The 18,774-nt window shown below is 43.4% G+C and overlaps 1 pseudogene; it reads left to right on the forward strand.

The window, feature by feature from the left end:
• The window catches only part of LOC123645704, a 100,485-nt pseudogene that overhangs the window by 80,418 nt on the left and 1,293 nt on the right, over positions 1 to 18,774 (forward strand).

Raw genomic sequence — 18,774 nt, forward strand, 5'->3', positions numbered from 1 at the left:
CAGCTGGGAGCATGCGCGCTGGGTGACTCAACTTTTTTGTCCCTCTGCGCATGTCTTCAAATGACTAAAAGCAGCGGGAGTATTGATTTTGGACTTACAAATACATTTTAGCAAGGAGGTGAATTCGCAAATATGGAATCCACAAATAATGAAGCTCAATTGTATTTAGGTTTTCCATTCAGTTTGGCCATAACCTTCCCACTTTTTTTCTGCCTTGGCGTCTTGGCTCTGGGGGGTCTACTTACTCTTCAGTTTCTTTGAGTGTATAAGGAGAAAATTATACCTGTCTCTTCTAGGTGTTTACAGCAATGTTTCAGTTCTTGACGTCTTTTTCTTAAGTTAAACAAGGTAAAATAAAACGTAGAGGATACTGAATCATTAAAAATTTAGAAGAAATGGAATGCAACGAAACTTGAAAGATGGACAGATTGGAAACAGAATTGGTGTTGCATCTCACTTAATAAAGACAACCTTTGTACTGAGTATTTTGTGAGCACACCAGGAGGTTAAGAGACACATCCATGGTCTGATAGCTAACAAGTCATAGGACCAAGACTTCAACTGAGGCTTTTAGATTATAAATTCCATTCATCTCCCATGAATAGAATTAAAATAGGAGCCTGGCTATTCACGAAGCTTTGAGTAAAATGTGAAAAATGAAACCATTTCTTATACCTATTTACAAAGTCCATCCTAGAATGGTCCCCACAATCTTGGAGTGATAAAATGTCAACCTTACAGGAACACAGTAAGGTCATACTCACAAAGCAAAGTGTGAGGAGGTATAAAGAGTCATTGACGAAGATGTACAGTGATGCATTTAGGGAAAAATGATTCTAATCCAGGTTATAAAATGGATTGCTCTGGCTTGTCAAGAGCAACTTAGGGAAAGGCTCCTGAAATCGTTGTAAACTATATTCTGAAAACATCAGGTTCTAAAAGTGGGGTGCCAAATGGTGAGTGAGGCACACTGGAACCCCATTTCTCTGACTGCAGGGGGCAGCAGAGACGCTCCAGTGGATCTTGCCCAGAGGACAGTTGGGCTGAGTTTGCTACATTTGATTTTCCAAGAAAAGTTGGAAATTCTTGTTTTTACATGAAATCTCCATGGCTGAGACAGTTGGTGCTCACACCAAATCCATGAGCTAACCTATATTTGCAAGCCTCCAGTGCAGTCATGTTTGGGGCTATGACCAGTTCTGTCCAACAATTCAATTACATCTCTCTCTCTGTATATACATAATTTTCGCTCCCTCACCCCAGCTGTGTCTCTCACAGTTGTACCCCTGTGACTCAGTTGTACTTCTCACATCCCTATTATCCTTGACCAGTTCTCTCCAGGATGTTCCAGCCACCTTTATGTTAGAGGGATGACACTTTTTTCCCTTCTGAAATTCGGATTGGCCATTAGGACATGTGGCAAAGACTGAGAGTTGTGCCCCAATATCCGTTCTTACCTTCTATGTGTCTTTGGTACCAGACTCTCGGCATCCACATGAATGTTCAGAATAAAGGGTAATATTCAAGGTGTCCTTATTGCCACTTGAAGCCCTATGACTAAGTGGCAGTTGACTGGGTTTGAGTAGGTGTTATGTGTGCTTTTCTGGGGTGGGCCCTGCCTTGTCCCAATTTTGTTTGTCTCACCCATTGGCAGCAGACATCACGAAGAACCATGTTAGATCAAATGAATGAGAAGGGGGCTATAGAACCTACCAGACACTGTGGAGCAAGCATGTCAATCTTGGATGGCTTTTGCTCAGACTGAGAAAAAAAACAGCTTTAAATTTGTATAGGCTACTCCTGGGTCTTAACACAGTCACACTGTATCCTACATAATCCAGGCACTTAGATGCTATGGCTGCTGCTATAAATCCCATCGAAACTCTTGGAAAGTAGAGCTAAAATAGTTCAGGAAGTGGCATGACATATCCTTGAAGAGTGTAGACTTTGAAGTCAGATAAAACTGACATTGAATTTCATTTGGCCACTTCCTAGCAATGTCTCTATGGCCAAGGTAATTAATATCTCTGAGCTGGGTTTCCTTTGCTTAAAAGTTGAGTAAGAATAATACATCATTGGCTTGTTGTAAAGGTTACAGAGGCCAATGTATATAAAGTTTCTGGCACCTAATAAATATTCAACAAATGGTTGTTGTTATTGTTCAAGAGTCAGACACACTAAGGAAACAGGAATATAGGAGGAGAGGGTGGGAATGGCTTCATCTTCCTGCCTGCTTTTGTAACCCGAGCCACTTGTGCATGCTGCCATGAGCTGCGGGGGGGGGGACAGGAAGCACCAGTCAGTCCTGTGAATCCTTAATCACACTCAGTCGTTCACTGCTCCCCTCTCGGTTTCTGTAGATCACCAGCAGAAAACGTCATCCCGTGGCTGACAGACATCTGGATTTGCTGTCCCGTGCTCATTCATTGAATTTACTCACGACCTCACTCTCTTTGCCTGAGCGGAGCAGAGGCTCCCTTGCCTGACTTGGGCTACAGGTGTTGATGGAGTGAGAAGCCCCTGCTGAGAAAAGACGTGCTGTCACCCCTCCCAAGCCTGAGTCAATGCTAAAAAGGCCTAGAACTGCGCCAAGTGCTAGAGTCCGCTGCAAATTTCTGAATCCAGCTGCACACCCAGATGTGCCTGTTGACCGAATGCCAAGCCACTGCGAAGGCTTGAGCACTGTGCGGCTCCAGGGCTGGTGGGCTGCTGCCAGCGCTTGGGATGGCATTCCAGGAAGCAAGCCGGGTAAATGGCTTCTTGCCGAATGCTCCTTGTAAAAGGAAATTCCTTTCTCTATGGCTTCCCTCCCGACCAGTGGCATCTCTACGTCACTAGTGTACCACCTGTCCTCCCGAGGTGGCCGACCCCACTCGGGGCTGTTGGGGGCTTGTTGAGCTGGCTTCCGGTGCACAGGTCAGCAGCCACTTCGGTGATGAGAATTGGCATGATCGCGGAGGAACTCTCACTTCATAACCTTTCCCTCGACAGCCACACTGCCTAAAACTGAACACAGAGACGCATGTGTTCTTGTTTGAGGCATTTGCCTGTGAGGTTATTAGAGAGCCATTGAGAGAATATCACATTGGTGGAGGAAAAAGTCACCTAAACTGCCATCCGTCTGGAATAGCATAGGTGAATTGAGTCATGTTTATTTCTTCTTCACATTCAGCTAAGGCAAAGAAAAGATCGAAGGAAATAGCTTGGGTTAAATGCACCTCGGCTTAGCTTCTCAGTCTACACCCTCTGCATTTCCACCCCCTCTTGCCCAAACTCACCTTTCCCTCACCTCCCGGTACAGATATTCCTCATTTCTTTGCAAAACTATAGACACATTCCTGCCCCAGCAAGTTGGAACTCACTCTCCTCCACTGTGGTCAGGTTCTGTCATCATCGCAGGGAACATCAGGCCCTGCTGAGCTGCTCTTGCCACCCAGCTTCCAAACACAATGTTGTTTCGGTGAGAGGGGGAGGGGTGGGAGTCATGCAAATCCCTCAGCCTCGTCTGCAGGAGGGTGTTTCATTTCATGTGGCTGCTTAGTACTTACGTGATGAAAGTCTAATTTTAAGTAAATAGTGACATTTATGGTGGTTTCGATTCACAACCAACCATGTCTCAAGTCCACCTCTCTCCAAAGAAAAGCACAGGAAAATAAAATCTTCAGAAGAATAACTTGACAGAAACCATGGGCACAGAGCTCCCCAGCCAGTTCCTGTTTGAGAAAAGCAACAGCACTTTGGGGGTCTGTGGGTTCCCCACATTTGGCCAGCCGTGTGGTCTCCAAAGTGGCTGTTTTTCCAAAGTCCCCATTGTTCTCGGGCAGACACACTTACGCTTGCCCTGTCTCCCAATGTTCATTTTTGGCAACAGCTACGTGAAATCTCAGGGTGAGCGCTCTGTGCACAGGTTTGGTGTAAATAGACGTTCAGGTGAGCAAAAGCGGTTCTCACCAAGCCCTCGGCCAGCACAGATAACCTGGCACCAGTGTAAGCCGGGCTGAGGTCGGGAGTGAGCCTCAGGCTTCCTGAGGAGCAGCGGCGTGGTCCCTGATGAAGTGGGGTCCCTTTGTTCATTCCTGGTTCCTCCCCACTAAATTTCCAACCTCTCCTTCACTCATAAAAGCAGTATTTTGGCTGCATGGAGCTCTCAGAGTGCCTCATTCCTGTAATTTCCGAAGGCCCTTCCCAGTCCTCCTGCTTTCCCTAAGTATGTAAGATGTGTCCCCAAGATCACCAGCTGCCTGTAATGTGAGCAGGAGGGAAGGAGGCTGGTTCATCAGGGTGATCAATAAAGCACAGCAAGACCTTGCTTTTAAACCACTCCAGCATGTTCCATTTCTGGAATAAGGGAAGAAATTGGACTGAAGGCGCACCTTTGTTTATGGGTATTCATGTGCACCAGCATGTACATTAAGGGGAAGGTCACATGATGTGTCCATTTTTAAAATGTCAGTTCTGGGGTTCAGAGAATTCATAATTAAGGTTTGATTAACAGGCTGTTGACAACTGAGTTATCCGCTATGAACAATATGAGCGATTAGAGTTAAAGAAAGACCCTGCCTTGTACTGTTACTCTCTGAACTGTGATTTCAATCTGGGCCGAGATCAACCTGCAAACACTGGAGTTATTGGCCCCTGGAGTGCTCTTAAATGTCCTTTAGGGTTTCAATAAGTGGACCCAAAATTCAAAGGCAAGTTTCAAAATAAACAAAGGTTCTCCCAGGTACCGGATGCCCCTGGCAAATAGGGAAGTGGACCCTATAGAAAAGCAAGAGAGGATGGTGTGCTGAATGAAGTCCCCATGCCTGTCAGATACTCCGAGAGGAAATGTCAAAGCCAAGGCCATTGTGGAGTCGTGGAACAGTCCAGCACAAGACTTAGAGATAGAGAATTAGACGGAAATGCTTTTGGATCCTAACTCTCCCATGTATAGATGGGGTCACTTACCCCTGCTATGTCCCCTTTTTGTTATCTGTAGAGTGAGGCAATGACACACACCTAAGAGAGAATTATGGAGCAAAACGAGCCTCAGCAACCTACCTAGTGCAGTGACCGTCAAAGACGGATGCTCAATACACTCTAGTTCTCTCCCTCGCCCCGACTCTTCCCAGTGTCCAGTTGTAGATGGCCTCAGGGGCTTCCTCTCGTGCTCAGTGACACCATGTGATGGGATTTAGGAATATTTTAAAAGTAGATTCAGCCCCTGATCTTTAGGAGCTTATAATCTTGTAGGGAAGACAAGGCAAATACACTGATGTGCAGTGACAGAGAGACAATTAGGAGACGAGCGTTACTGCAGATCCAGGTGTGTCCCAACCCCCTGTGTCAGCAGAGCCTGGCAAAGGAGTAAACTGGGGAAATGGACATTGCTAAGAGAAGCGAAAATCTTTACCCAAAACGCACACAGGGATAACTGGTCACATCTGTGCAACATCCCTCCTTAACACCTGATGCCTGGCAAAGTAGATTTTGCTGCTCATGAAACAGAACCTCTGATCAGTTTTGGCAACTTAAGAGAGAAATCTCAGCTACCTCCACATGTTGTCAAATGATAATGTGCAAATACAGCATGGAAATGACTCAATGAGGGGTTTTTGTGATTATTGTGCATTGGCTTCCTGAAAACGAAGGACAGTCACAGGTGGGTGTTGAGGAAGTACTGGATCCTGACTCCAATGTCAAGAATCTCAATAACACTCTGTCACTCACATACACACACACAAGCTTTCCTTCTTGAATGGCCCTACATTGGTTCGAACCACCCTCGACATCACTGGACTGGTCCATCTTGAGCAAACCTGTCCCTGGAGCCTACCTGTCCCAGAACTGAAAAAGGCAAAGGTTTCTGGTTCTAAATTACTTCTTTGTGAACTGTGGGGGGTGAAAACTGGCAATTTATATTGGAGCAAAAGACTGCTTTGGAAGGAACTTGAGTTGCATTAGGACTTGTGATTCTAACTGTTCTCTTCAGATAAATTTCTGATGCTGGAGGTTACAGCCCCGGAAGGATAGCTTGGCTACCTGTTGGGATTACTCAAGTGCTGAAATGAAACACAAGTAGGGGAAATACAAACTTTAAAGTTTTGTTGTACGCTATGGTCAGAATCTCAAAATATTATCTTAGAAAACAAAAATAGTTGTTCTAAATTATGTCTCTTGATATCTTATGTTTTGTTCTTATTTTTTGTTTTGTCTTAAATTTTTAATTAAGGAAATAATGTTAGTTGGCAAAACATTTATTTGAGAATATTTGAAAAATACCTAAATCAACAAATAGGTGTGAAAAACTATAAATTAAAGGAAACCACAATTTACATTTTGCATATTTCCTTCCAGACTTTTTGTTATATATGTTTTATGTAATTGAGACCATACTGTAGGTTTATTTTTAGATGCTGCTTTTTACCCTTAGTAATAGAACATAAGCATTTCTCTGGTATATTAAAAAATTATTACATATTAGCACAAAAGCCTCCTGGTTAGAATGAAGAAAGAAGTAGAATTAAAAGGAATTTAATGACCTTCCTTTTGGGAATAATAGGGATTACCACAGAAAGCTCGAGGTGAATCCACAGACAGGTCTAGAGCCCCAGCTACAGTCACGGGGGCTGAAGAAAGAAGGTAGACTCAAGCGGCCATTTCTCAGAAAGAGAGGCATTCAGTATGACTGAAAGAAACCACATTGGAGCTCATAAAACTGGAATCTCACAGCCAGCTTCCAGAAGGCACAAGACTTAAAATTATTCAATCTCTTTGTTTCATAAACAAGAAAAAACTGGATCCATAATGATGGAGTGACCCATGCAAGCCCCATAGAGTGGAAGTCTGTGGAAGACCCAGAGTGTTTTGATGTTCTTTCATCTGCATCTCCTGCCTCTTCTTCTACTTGCCTTCTCCACACCCCACGTGGGCATAGAAGAGTCCCTACACTGGTTACATCTGTCACACAGGGGGAGGAGGCTCAGATGGCGAATGGACGTGGGAACTCTTGGTGAGCTGTAAAGTGGCAAACAGAGTAAGGTTTTTTTGATGATGATGATGGTGGTGGTGGTGGTTTCCTACCTACTGAGGATGAAGAGGGATGCAGCCTCCTTTACCTCATTTATTTATTCATTCAACAGATATTTTCGAGTGTGCCAGGCACTGGGTCTGGGCACTAGGGATGCAACAGGGAACACACGGATAAAATACATTTGGAGTTTACATTCGAGGGGAGACACCAGCAGTGAATAATAAAGTTGTAGAGTCTGATAGTGAATGATAAGTGACAGGAGGAATAAGTAGACAGAGGTGAGATGTATGATGTTGGGGTGGGGGTGAAGCGTTAGATGGGGTGGCCAGGGAAGGAAGCTGTGTGCACATCTGGGGACAGAGCCTTCTGGGGAGAGGGAACAGCTGGCCAAACGCCCGGAGGTGGGAGAGTGCCAGTGCTCTTGAGGCGCAAACAGGAGATCAGCGTTGCTGGAGTGAAGTGAGCAAGGCAGAGAGGGAGACGAGGCAAACAAAGGCATGATAGGGAACTAGGTCATGTGGAGTCCTGGAGATCAAGTTACTGCGAGAAGACGGCAGAGCAGTGATGTGATCTGACTTCAGTTTTAAAAAGGATCCTTCTGGCTGTGTGAAGAATAGACTCAAGGGAAGTGATGGTGGGCAGGAGAGGGTTAACTCAGCAGGCCTGGGTCGCTCAAGCCTTGCACATTCAGAGGGGGGAAAAAGGCTGAGGGTGGTCTTCACCCCCCGCCCCCCGCCCAGACACACATACACAGTGAGAGCCACAGGGAGACCAGGTAGGAGGACCGTGCGCTATCCAGGTGAGAGAGGATGGTGTCATCTACCATGATCAGCATTCTGGGGATCCCTATGGAATCTTCTGAAGGGGAAGATACCTTTCATTAGTGACAACTGATGAAGTTCAGGATCTCTTTACTAACCAGTTATTCTTGTCCGATCTGTCAGAAAATCCTCTCTGCTTTTTCCTCACGGAAGAAGTTCTTGAAAAACTTGGTAACTCTAAAGTGCCAAGAAAAAACTCCAAGATTTCTTGTTTCTCTGCTGGCACGAGCAGCAGTCTGCATCAGGCAGTGGAAGCAGCTGTCACTGGGACAGCTCAGGAAGCCTGTGCCACCCAGATCCGTCTCTGACCTCCCCCTCCCCAGTGGCCATCAGTCACATCATCGTTATCCCAAATGGGTGGACAAGACTCTGGCCTTGGGAAACTTGGGAGATCATGAGAAAATAGATTCTTAAACTTTGACTTGAGTGGGGAAATGAGACCATTTCTATATATTCTAGGTCATTTTATTTGTTACAATTTTTTACCTGGAATATTCAAAACAGCAATAGGGGTATATTAATGAATCATGCAATAGGTGTTGGGATAAAATGCAATGAGTGTTTGTGGATGATGCACAGGCCTTTGTGAAAGTGCATGCTCTGTAGCAGGGTTCAGGGAGAGGAACATAGTGTGTTTCACATAGCTGTGAAGCTTTGCAGAACTTAAGGGTTTTTATGAACAGGAGAGTAAACTTTTTCTCTAAGAAATTCAGTGCATGTTTAGAAAATAGAAGGCAAGAGCTAACTGTATTGGGAGATATCTGCTTCCTCGGTTCTTCAACTGCTTGGATTATGACTCCTGCCCACTCAAAAGGCAAGGGAAACACACAGACTGAGAACTCAGCCAGACCTTGGATCAAATCCCAGCCCCACCACTGGTGTGTAGCCTGAGCCTCCCATTCTTCCCTCATTAAACACAGGTTATGCAACCTGCCTCCAAGCATCAGTGTATGAGGTTTAAATAGTATACGTCTGGCACCCAGCCTATAGTAGGCACCTAATGAACGTTCACTTTCCATTTCTAGGTATTCCATGTACTAATAAATAAATAATATCAATAATATCAATATAACTGAAAGGAGAAAAGAATACAGGAGACCTGCCCTGGCCAGTGGGAAAGTCTGTCTTTACACTCCTCATGCTTGCAGAGCCTAGTGAGGGAGGATCTCCTGCCTAGGAAAACCAGAATTCTATCATTTCTGTTCATGCTTTTCACTCCATAGTTGATTCTCAGTAGTACACATGGGCTGGCCATGTGGAGGTATATGGTCAGGGCCATGCTGTACCAGAGGTTAATTATTTTGCCATGCCCCTGATTTATGCCAATAAAATGTGGGTAGCTGGATGGAGTAGAATATCCTCTGCTTTTCAGAACATCTGAATAAGTTTTTGGCTACGCAGAGGTAGTCCTGTAAATTAATGTAAGTTTGGAAGTTAAGAGCTCTACTGACATGGGAGGAATTGGTGTTTTGAAGACAGGAAGCAGGGAGAAAGAGAGGCTATCCAGGAAGGAGGAGACCTCAAAAGATCATAATAAGATGGAGATGAGATGGCCACTGATAAATACCCCTGGTGAGGAAGGTGATGGAACCTCCAGAGACTGATGTCTAATATCCAAGGTGAAGTTCTTCCCTGTGCCAAGCTATGCAGTAGCTCTTGTTGTTTCAAACTTTCTGTAAATTTCTTTACACACAAAGTCTTAGTAGCACTCTGAGGGAAGAAAGGTTTCAAAGTGGTTTCTGATGCAGGATGAAGGAGGACAACAAGAGGAAACATAAAGGCCATGTTACCAAACTGGACACAGTGTGGACTTACCAGGAGACCAAGAACTCCCTGGAAATCTCCCGGGACATTGGAAGGAGTACCACATAGAGGGTGGGTTGGGGGCTTGAGTGATCTTATTTGGGTACTGAGATAAATGGCCACCCCAGAAGTCAGAGATATTTGGATGGAGAACTCTGGAGTCTATTTGAATAGAGCATTTTAAGTTCTTAAGTGCACTTAACCAAAACAATAAAATCACTTGCAAATGCTCTTTCCATAATCTGTTGTGTGAATACAAAAAATATACCTACTTTCAACTCCCAAGGGTCTATTGTGATAACGCAGAAGCTTTGGCAGCCTGTATCGGTGACGTGGGGGCCCTTTGCGGGTTCTGAAAGCTGAAGTTCAGAGAGCATCTGTTTGGTGCACAGGCAAAGGGCAGGTCTTCCTTGCTCTTCTATGAGTAGCTGGACAAGAGGTCTTAAAAGCAGTGACTGCTGAGTCCATTAGCAGAGTCTGCAGGCTCTTGAAGTCTCCCACGCTCGAGCCACTCAATTCTATTTCTGGATCTTCCTTCACCTCCAAGCGAAAATTTTCAACCAGGGAGCAAGACATAAGTCTTGCCCCTCAGTTTCCCCCATCAGATTTCAGGAAAGAGTTTCAGATGGAAATGTCAGTCAACCAGGGGAAAGCATTCACGGGCAAAGGGTAAGGCATCAGCAGCAGTTTTAGAAGACGTAAAAGAGGCCTCTCAAAGAACTCCCAGAGTTGACATCAAGCCAGAGGTGACATTCGCCAGTCTCAGACTCCACTTCTGGCAGCTGGAACCGAAACTGTAGGTGAGTTGTCTTCAAGGGCTCAACAAAATATCAAACTACTTAAAATGCTACTCAGATGAGGAAAGACACAAGTTCATTAAGTGTGAACTATCCCAGGATGCTTTACTTCATGAATTCGTGTCTAAAACTTCACTGGAACATATATGAGACATAGGCGTCAGGAATATTTTTAAATTTTTCTTTGGCTCATGTTCATCACTAACATACAAATTTCTGCTAAGGAAGTACCATATTTTTCTCAAACACCACACCCTTCTGTTCCAAGAAAAAATAAAAAAGGATATAAACCAAGCAGCAGCTTCTATTTAGGCCTCTTTGGCAGGGAAATAAAGGGGAATAGAGCTGAGAAATATAGTCCCTCGCTCGGAGTAGGGAACAGGGAAGAGTCCTTAATAAACCTGTGTGCTATTAAATCCAGCCTGGAAACAAAGAATGATATAAACAAGCCATGGCTTATGGTTTCAAAATCCAGTGAATTATATTTATGACTGTGCCTTTGTCAAGATAAGTAGCTAATGGTCATCCAAGAAGCAGATAAGGGTAATAAAATGCACTGAGGTAGGGCAGAAGGCAGACTCAGCGATGGGGACAACCTTTCACATTTGTGTCCCAAAAGACCTCATCAAATGTCTAGGGATCAGAATGATGGCCAGGCCAGGGTCAAAGAGTTGGGTAGAGACTGGGGAAGAAAAGCTATTTTTGTTAGTAGCCCTTCAGTAGTGATAGAGCATTTACCATTTTCTAGTTTTAAAATAGTTGAAGTGATACATTGTATAAGAGGAAATATATAACAATATAGAGAAGAGAAATATTTCTGCCTCTGAGAGATTTTAGGAAAGGAAAACTAGGGCAAGAACCAGCATTCTTTGGGGGAATACTGTACCTAGGCAGCAGAATAAGCACTAAACACATTTTCAGACTCTAGACTAAAATAGAAATCCTAGCAATTGTCGAGCTCCTAAAATTTGCCAGGGACTGGTTCTAACAGCCTCCTTTAGATCTACATCTGCTGTGTTGTGGCTGAATATGCGGGAATAGAGGCAGCTCCAAACCCCCATTCTGAGCTACCCTGCTCTCCAGGTGGCCTCTGAAATCTCTCTCTGCTGGGATTTTATGGACGTAGCAAGATGAGGGAAAAGGGTCCCTGTGAAAGCAACTCTCCATAGTCCAGTCTTTTAGTCACTGGAAATATAAACAAATAGTCCTAATGTAGGTAATAAAGAACGTTTTACCAAGTTAAGGCTGATCTCTGGATTTATGCTGGGCCTGGGGGTAAGGAACACGCCTTCATATCTGGGCCTCGGGCTGGCATGTGAAATCCCGCTGGGGAAGGCGTTGCTGTCCATATGTGACATGAGCAGGCTGGCCTCACAGCAAGGCCAAGGCAGGGCTAACTGCAATTCCCAATCTGCAGAGGGCTTAGGACCCCAGGGTCGAACCGACCCAATACACGGTTCAAATTAAAGGGAGCGCATGGGAGAGACTTTGCAAAGACCACCCAAAGCAACCAGTGAAATTTTCTAGCTTCTCAATTTTCTCTTGTACAGACTGAATTATTCTTCCAGAAAATCCTAAAAATATGCAGACTAGAGGTTGTTATTTTGGCTGATACAATTTCGCTGTTAGAGACTGTTCAGGGCAAGTAGAAAGCACTTTGTGTTTGCTGTCAATCCTACTGGGATTCAAATTCTTGCTCAGTAACTGTGATCTTGCATAAGTTGTTTAAATTCTTTGAACTTCCGATTCTTCATCTGTGAAAGAGAGAACATGATACTGGTAGTGTATGATGGTTGTGATGATTAGAAATCACGTGTGGCAAACTCTTGGCATACAAAGCACACTCATTTAACACTAGCTATAAGTAAACTCTAATGTAACCGATTATAAATACTGAAGTAGATGACAGTTATCCTGCACCTAAAGATTTCCTGAAATGCTTATTGAAGGTACCATTTGCTGGACTTTATCATAAGTAACACTTCATAAATATCTACACTACAGTTCACAAAGTGTTTTCATGTTTATTACCTCATATAATTCTCACAACTGTCAGAAAGCTTGATTTTATTGTTTTATTATTATTATCCTCACTTTAGAGATGAGGACACTGAAACTTAGGCTAAATACATCACTAGTGGCCACAGTGTTAGTAAATCAGCCAATATCAGTATTAGCATGGCCAGATTGACTGCTTTGTTTATTGCTAGTGTTCAAGTTCATGTGCACACTCATTCTTTCATTAAACAAACTCTTGTACTCCTATGACCCCGAGCTAAGTGCTGAAAGGGCAGCAGTAAGAAAAGAAATGGCACAGCCCCTGCTTTCAAGAACTTTGTATTTCTGCAGGGAACACAGGTGCTGCACAACCAACTAAACCCTAGGCAGAACAGATACCTGGGGAAGAGATACCTCACCAAAGAAGACATATAGCTAGCAAGTAAACCATCTTACTTGAAAAGTAAGGCAAGATGTAAAGTAAGATAAAAAGATGTTCCACATCATATATTATTAGGGAATTGCAAATGAAAATAGGACACCATACAGAATGCTATTCCTACTAGAATGCTAAACCTATTAGAATGGCCAAAATCCAGAACTCTGACAATAGCAAGTGCTGGTGAGGATGTGGAGCAACAGGAACTCTTATTCATTGCCAGCGGGAATGCAAAATGGTACAGCCACTTTGGAGGACAGTTTTGTGGTTTCTTACCAAACTAAACATACTTTCACAATAGGATCCAGCAATTATGCTCCTTGGTATTTACCCAAAGGTGTTGAAAATTTACGTTCATGCAAAAAACTGCACAAGTATGTTTATAGTATCCTTATTCATAATCTGCAAAACTTGGAAGCAACAAAGATGTCCTTGAGCAGGTGTCCTAGTCTATTCTCTGTTGCTATAACAATGCCTGAGACTGGGCAATTTGTAAACAAAAGAGGGTTACTTTGGCTTGTGGTTCTGGAAGCTGAGAAGTCAGTCCAGTTTCAGGAGGCTACATCTGGTGGGCATCTGGTGAAGGCATCATAACATGGTAGAGAAGTGGGCAAGTGCAAAAGAGGCAAACACAAGGAGCAGCCTCACTTTATTACAATCTGTGGTAACTAATTTAGTACCTTGAAAGTGAGAACTCACTCACTCCCATGATAATTAACCCATTCCTGAGAGAGCAGCATTAATTCCTCTTAATGATCTAATCACCTCTTAAAGGCTCCATCTCCCAACATTGCCACATGGGGGACCAAATTTCCAACACATGAATTCTGGAGGACACACTCAAACCATAGAAGGTGACTAGATAATATGCCATGGCACATCCAGAGGATGGAATATCATTTAGCACAAAAAAGAAATGAGCTATTGAGCCATGAGAAGACATGGAAGAACCTTAAAGTGAAAGAAGCCAATATGAAAATGCCGCATACTACATGATTCCAACTCTACGACATTCTGGGAAAGGCATAACCATGTAGACAGTAAAAAGATCAGTGGTTTCCAGGGGTTAGTGAGGAAGGACATTCATAATTAGATCACAGAGGATTTTTAGGGCAGTGAAACTACTCTGTGTGATACTGCAATGCTAGATACGTGTCATTATACATTTGTCAAAACCCATAGAATGTACAACACTAAGAATGAATCCTAATGTAAAGTATGGACTTTAGGTCAATGTAGGTTCATCAACTAACAAATACACCACAGTGGAGGGTGTCAATGATGCAGGAGGCTGTGCCTGCGTGGGGACAGAGGGTATACGGGAATTCTCTGCACCTTCTGCTCAATTTTGGTGTGACTCTTTTTTGTTCAAAAAATTAAAGACTATTTAAAAAACAAAACTATGCTGATTGTGGAAAATGCAGTGAAAGAGATCATGCAGGCAGTTTAGCAGTCTAGTGTGGTCTTGGAGAGTCAGAAAAGCAGTTTGAAGTAAGTGATCTTTGAGCTGAAATCTGAAGCCTGAATAGTTGAAATGTCAATTGTAGTAAATGCCGTAACTTGATGAACTGAAGCAATCATATGGACTACACAACCCTCATAATAGACAGTAAATAAAATCCACTTGAGGCTGTCATCATACATGGTGACTACTACTTCTCGTAATGATCAGTCCACTTGTGTGAAGTGTGCCTCAGATCTGGAAAAAGAAAACATGGGACGGGGCCAAAAATTGTCATGGTGACAGAAACACAAAGAACCCATGCTAAAGGGTTTCAATAAGCAAGAACAGCCAGTGTTCCGTAAGTAGCTTTCCATGGGAGTTGACATCTGTTATTCATTTTTTGATTTTAGGTTTGAAGAAAAGCAGGATAATTGGAAATACTTCTATGTTCTGGGAAAATATTGAGTGGAAGAGCTCTTAGTGTTTTTAAATAGTGATCCATTGCTTTTAGCATTTAGTATAAACATGCTCTCTCCATTTAAAGAATGAACAAGAGAGTTGAACAACATCTAGCTTCAATAATTTCAAAGTTATGGGAGATCAAAGACAGAGTCTTGCTTAAGCCAGGAGAAAGGAGCTCTCCCATCATAGAAAGTACATCTTTTGGGTGCTTGGGAAGAAATAAGAGAAAAAGTATATTAAGAAGGAAATGGAATATTTTCAGTAGATGATTGCAACTATATTGCCTATCTAGAAGGAGAAATAGCGAGGAAACAAGAATTAATTCAGCTACCTACATAGCATAATGGTTCAAAGATACTGATATCAAACAGACTTGTATTTAAGCCCCATTTCTACCATTGATTAGCTATAAGACTTGAGGCAAGTTTCTGAATCTCTCTACAATCCAGTCTTCTCATCTGTAAAATGAGAACCAGGACATTGTACACCTAGTTATTACTATCTTGGTGTCTAGCATATAATAGCCAGTCAATAAATGTTAGTTGTATTGTTTTAAATGGGCTGAGTAGCTCTCCTAGCATAATATTAATAGTTTTGCAATCCTATTAATCTTTAATTCCTGTTGGACTGCAAACATTTTTTTTTTTTTTTAATGCTGGGCAAAGTTAGAATCCCTTGGTGAGTTGCCGGAGAGCTGACAGTACGAAGGCAAATGCTGACCGAGTGGTGATTTCCAAAGCAATAACAAGACTTGGGGCCCATTTCTCTGTGGAGCTCCAGTTTGGCCTCAGGTGTACAAAGAGCCTATAATACTAAGACGTGCTGACGCCTTCATTCCTCTGCTTGCTATCCCTTTGAGCAGGGTGGATGATGGAACATGGAACATCAGAAGAGCTGCTCAGCTCACCAGCCCTCCTCATCTGCTTTTCTAATCTCACCTGCGTTGTCACCTAGTCCCCTTGTAGAACACCTGAGCCACAGCTGTGATTGCAGTTAATGCAGTATCTGAGGATGCTTTACTTTGTGTTTGTAAATGCTAGAACACAATTTCACCAATTATTCTCTGCATGACCTCAACCAAGTTACTTAAGCAACCTGAACTTCCAATCCCTCATCTCTGCAAATGGGGCTGAGGATACTGTCTTGGTCAGGGCCTGAGCAGGACTCAGATGACCCACGCAAGCTGGGTTATGGGGAGATGTCAATAGAGGGATGACATACGAGATGTGGGCAAGGTTTGGGGAAACCAGTAAAGGCTGGTACAGTCCCTGACCTTGCAGTGGAGGCCATTAGCAGTCTTCGGTCTGAAGGGCTGGGGGAAGGAATGGTTAGCAGGACCCAGAGAGGGTCACTGTGCAGAGACTCCACAAGAATGGACCTGGGAGTCAATTAACTCCTTTCCCTGCTCTCTTGTTTCCTGCCAATGCTAAACTCTGCCCAAATGGAAGGCACAGAACAGGGAGCCTGTGGATGCAGTTGACACAGGCCGGCCTCCTGCGGGGCAGAGCAAGGCAGGGGGTGGGGAGGTGCGGAAGGTGCCGGGCACAGACACCTCCAGGAAAGGCTGGTGTGAGCATGGTAATAGGAGAGCAGTAAACATTCACTCCCCCAAACCATCCCCCTTCCCAGCTCTCTTAGGGAAATCCACGACCCTGCAGCTGTAGTCCCTGCCCCACACTCAGAAGAGATTTCCACATGCACTCTTGCCTGTGCACACAGGGCTCACTTTCTCCATCAGGCTTTCTATTAATATTTGTGTGTGTTTGATTTTTGGATTTTGGCTTAAGTGTTTATTCACTCCACATTCCTTAGTGGAGTTTTTAGCAACCAAACTTTAGCCTGTCCTTCCCAAAGTTATTTGGCCCATCGGATACTGGCTGCATCAAAATAGTGGTTAATTTCTGATTATTTTGCCTCCTTTGAGGGATACATGTGTCAACATCAAATATTGACAATTCGGAAAAGAATTAAATATCCGTATGGAAAAAAAGAAGGGAAGAATCAGGACTCATAGTTTCAGAAGGATCTGAATACCACACACAATGCAGCAGATTTCCAGTTAGCTCCAGGAGCGGAATCTTTGGAAGCAGGTTTCTTGGTTTATAAACAGGCAGGCGTCTGCCAGCCCGTGCAACAGTAAACCTCCACTTTCTGGTCAGCCATTTTCATTAAATTATTCCCAAAGACAACCCACAAAAGGTGCCAATCATTCTACTTAACTATGTGGCTAGCCATCTATTGTTAATCAGAGCACAAACTTCTGGAATAATAAATGCAGTCTCAAAGATCTGAGTTCTATAAGCCCTGCAATGCAATTAATTCCTATGCCTGGTATCATGTGATAAATGGATGGGTTTTTTTGTTTGTTTGTTTGTTTGTTTGTTTGTTTGTTTGTTTTTCAGAACCTCACCAGAGAGATAGACATCCTCTGTGCTCTCCCTCACCCCGGCCCCCGTGGCTTAGTACTACTAAAAATGCTTAATGAAAATATATTTTTATATAAGAAATAAGCAAATAAGCCTTTGTTTTTAAATGCTCATTTGCGAGAGGTTAAATCCTGGTCACTTGCAAAAATCAAGAGAGGAAAACTGCCGAGCATTTCTCTTGTGTCACTTTTCACCCATATGTAACAGGGAGAGATTTCTGGCAGGACTAAGTGCTGCAATTAGATTGGAAATTTAGGTCGTCTTTACAGTTATGTTCAGATGTGATTGGGAACAGTGTCTCGGGGACACAGATGTTCTGGTCAAACGCATATTTCAGAGTGCAGGTGAAAGGCAAAGTTCTGCTTTCCCATTTCGCTCAATCTCTGCACATCCCAGGATGAGACATTTGCAAGCTAAGGTAGCAACAGCAAAGGTGCTTGATCTGAGCACACCCCAACAGAGGAAACTACCTTGACTTTTTTTCCTACTCAATAGTAAATAAACAAGCACAGCTTTACTAACATAATCTCCTGGTCATTTGGTGCCAGACCTCAATGTGCTTTATCAACATTAGCCTGCTAATCCCAGCAAGAGCCTAAGGAGGTTCCTGGGCTGCGCATTCACATCCTTTCAGGTGAATTCACAGATAATTGCACAATTTAGACTCTGCTTCAGAGCCAAAGAAGGGGAGTTTTCACCCCTCCCCAAACAGTGGGCATCAATGTGTCATCTCTGAGGCATCAGTGATGTTCCGACCTGGTATTTGGGCCTGGACAAAATACAGGGCTGAGTGTCCTGGTGTCCCCGACCCCATGAGGAAGAAGAATGAGCTGGAGTAAGGATAGGCTGATTCTCCCAAGGGGACTTTTGTGGAGGAGTGCATCCAGGGAGAAAACATGTGGCCCAGGAGACCAGTGTTCACAGCCTTGACTGCACACTGGAATCTCATGAGGAGCTCTAGCAATCACTGGTGTTTGGATCTCACCTTCAGGAATTTGGATTTAATTGGCCTGGGTGGTGGCTAGGACATGGGGAGTTTCTAAAGCACAAGAGGTGATTCCAATATAGAGCAAAGGTTGAGAACACTAAGGTCAGGGTTCCCCTAGGAACCATGACCTTCAGAAGTTTTTGTTTTGGAAAGACCCAGTTCTGCTAGTGAACAGGAAGTTGTCTGATCCAGCCTTTATCGTGTATCATTTACACCTGACTACTGCTTGCCTTGCTCTAGGGGCTGCACACTGGTGTTTTTCAGACAGTGGACAGTCTCTTCCTAAGAGGTGACCAAATAGATTTAGATGGTTGCAATGGGCACTTTTTATTTTAAAAATAAATAAAATAGAAAACATCAGAATCCATCATAGTTAATTATTTTGCAATAATTATTTTGTAATAATTTTGTAATAATGCAGAATATTATTTTGTAAAATGTGTGTGTGTGTGCATGTGTGAGCTTCAACTGGGTCTTGGTGTAAGTGTTTATCTTAATGAAGATCATGGTCAAAAAAAAGTGTAAAACTCTGACTTCATCCACTAATGCTAATTCTTGTAGAATGTAGCTCTTCTGTTTTACAT

This window comes from Lemur catta, chromosome 10 (assembly GCF_020740605.2).
Source record: "Lemur catta isolate mLemCat1 chromosome 10, mLemCat1.pri, whole genome shotgun sequence".
Lineage (NCBI taxonomy): Eukaryota > Metazoa > Chordata > Mammalia > Primates > Lemuridae > Lemur > Lemur catta.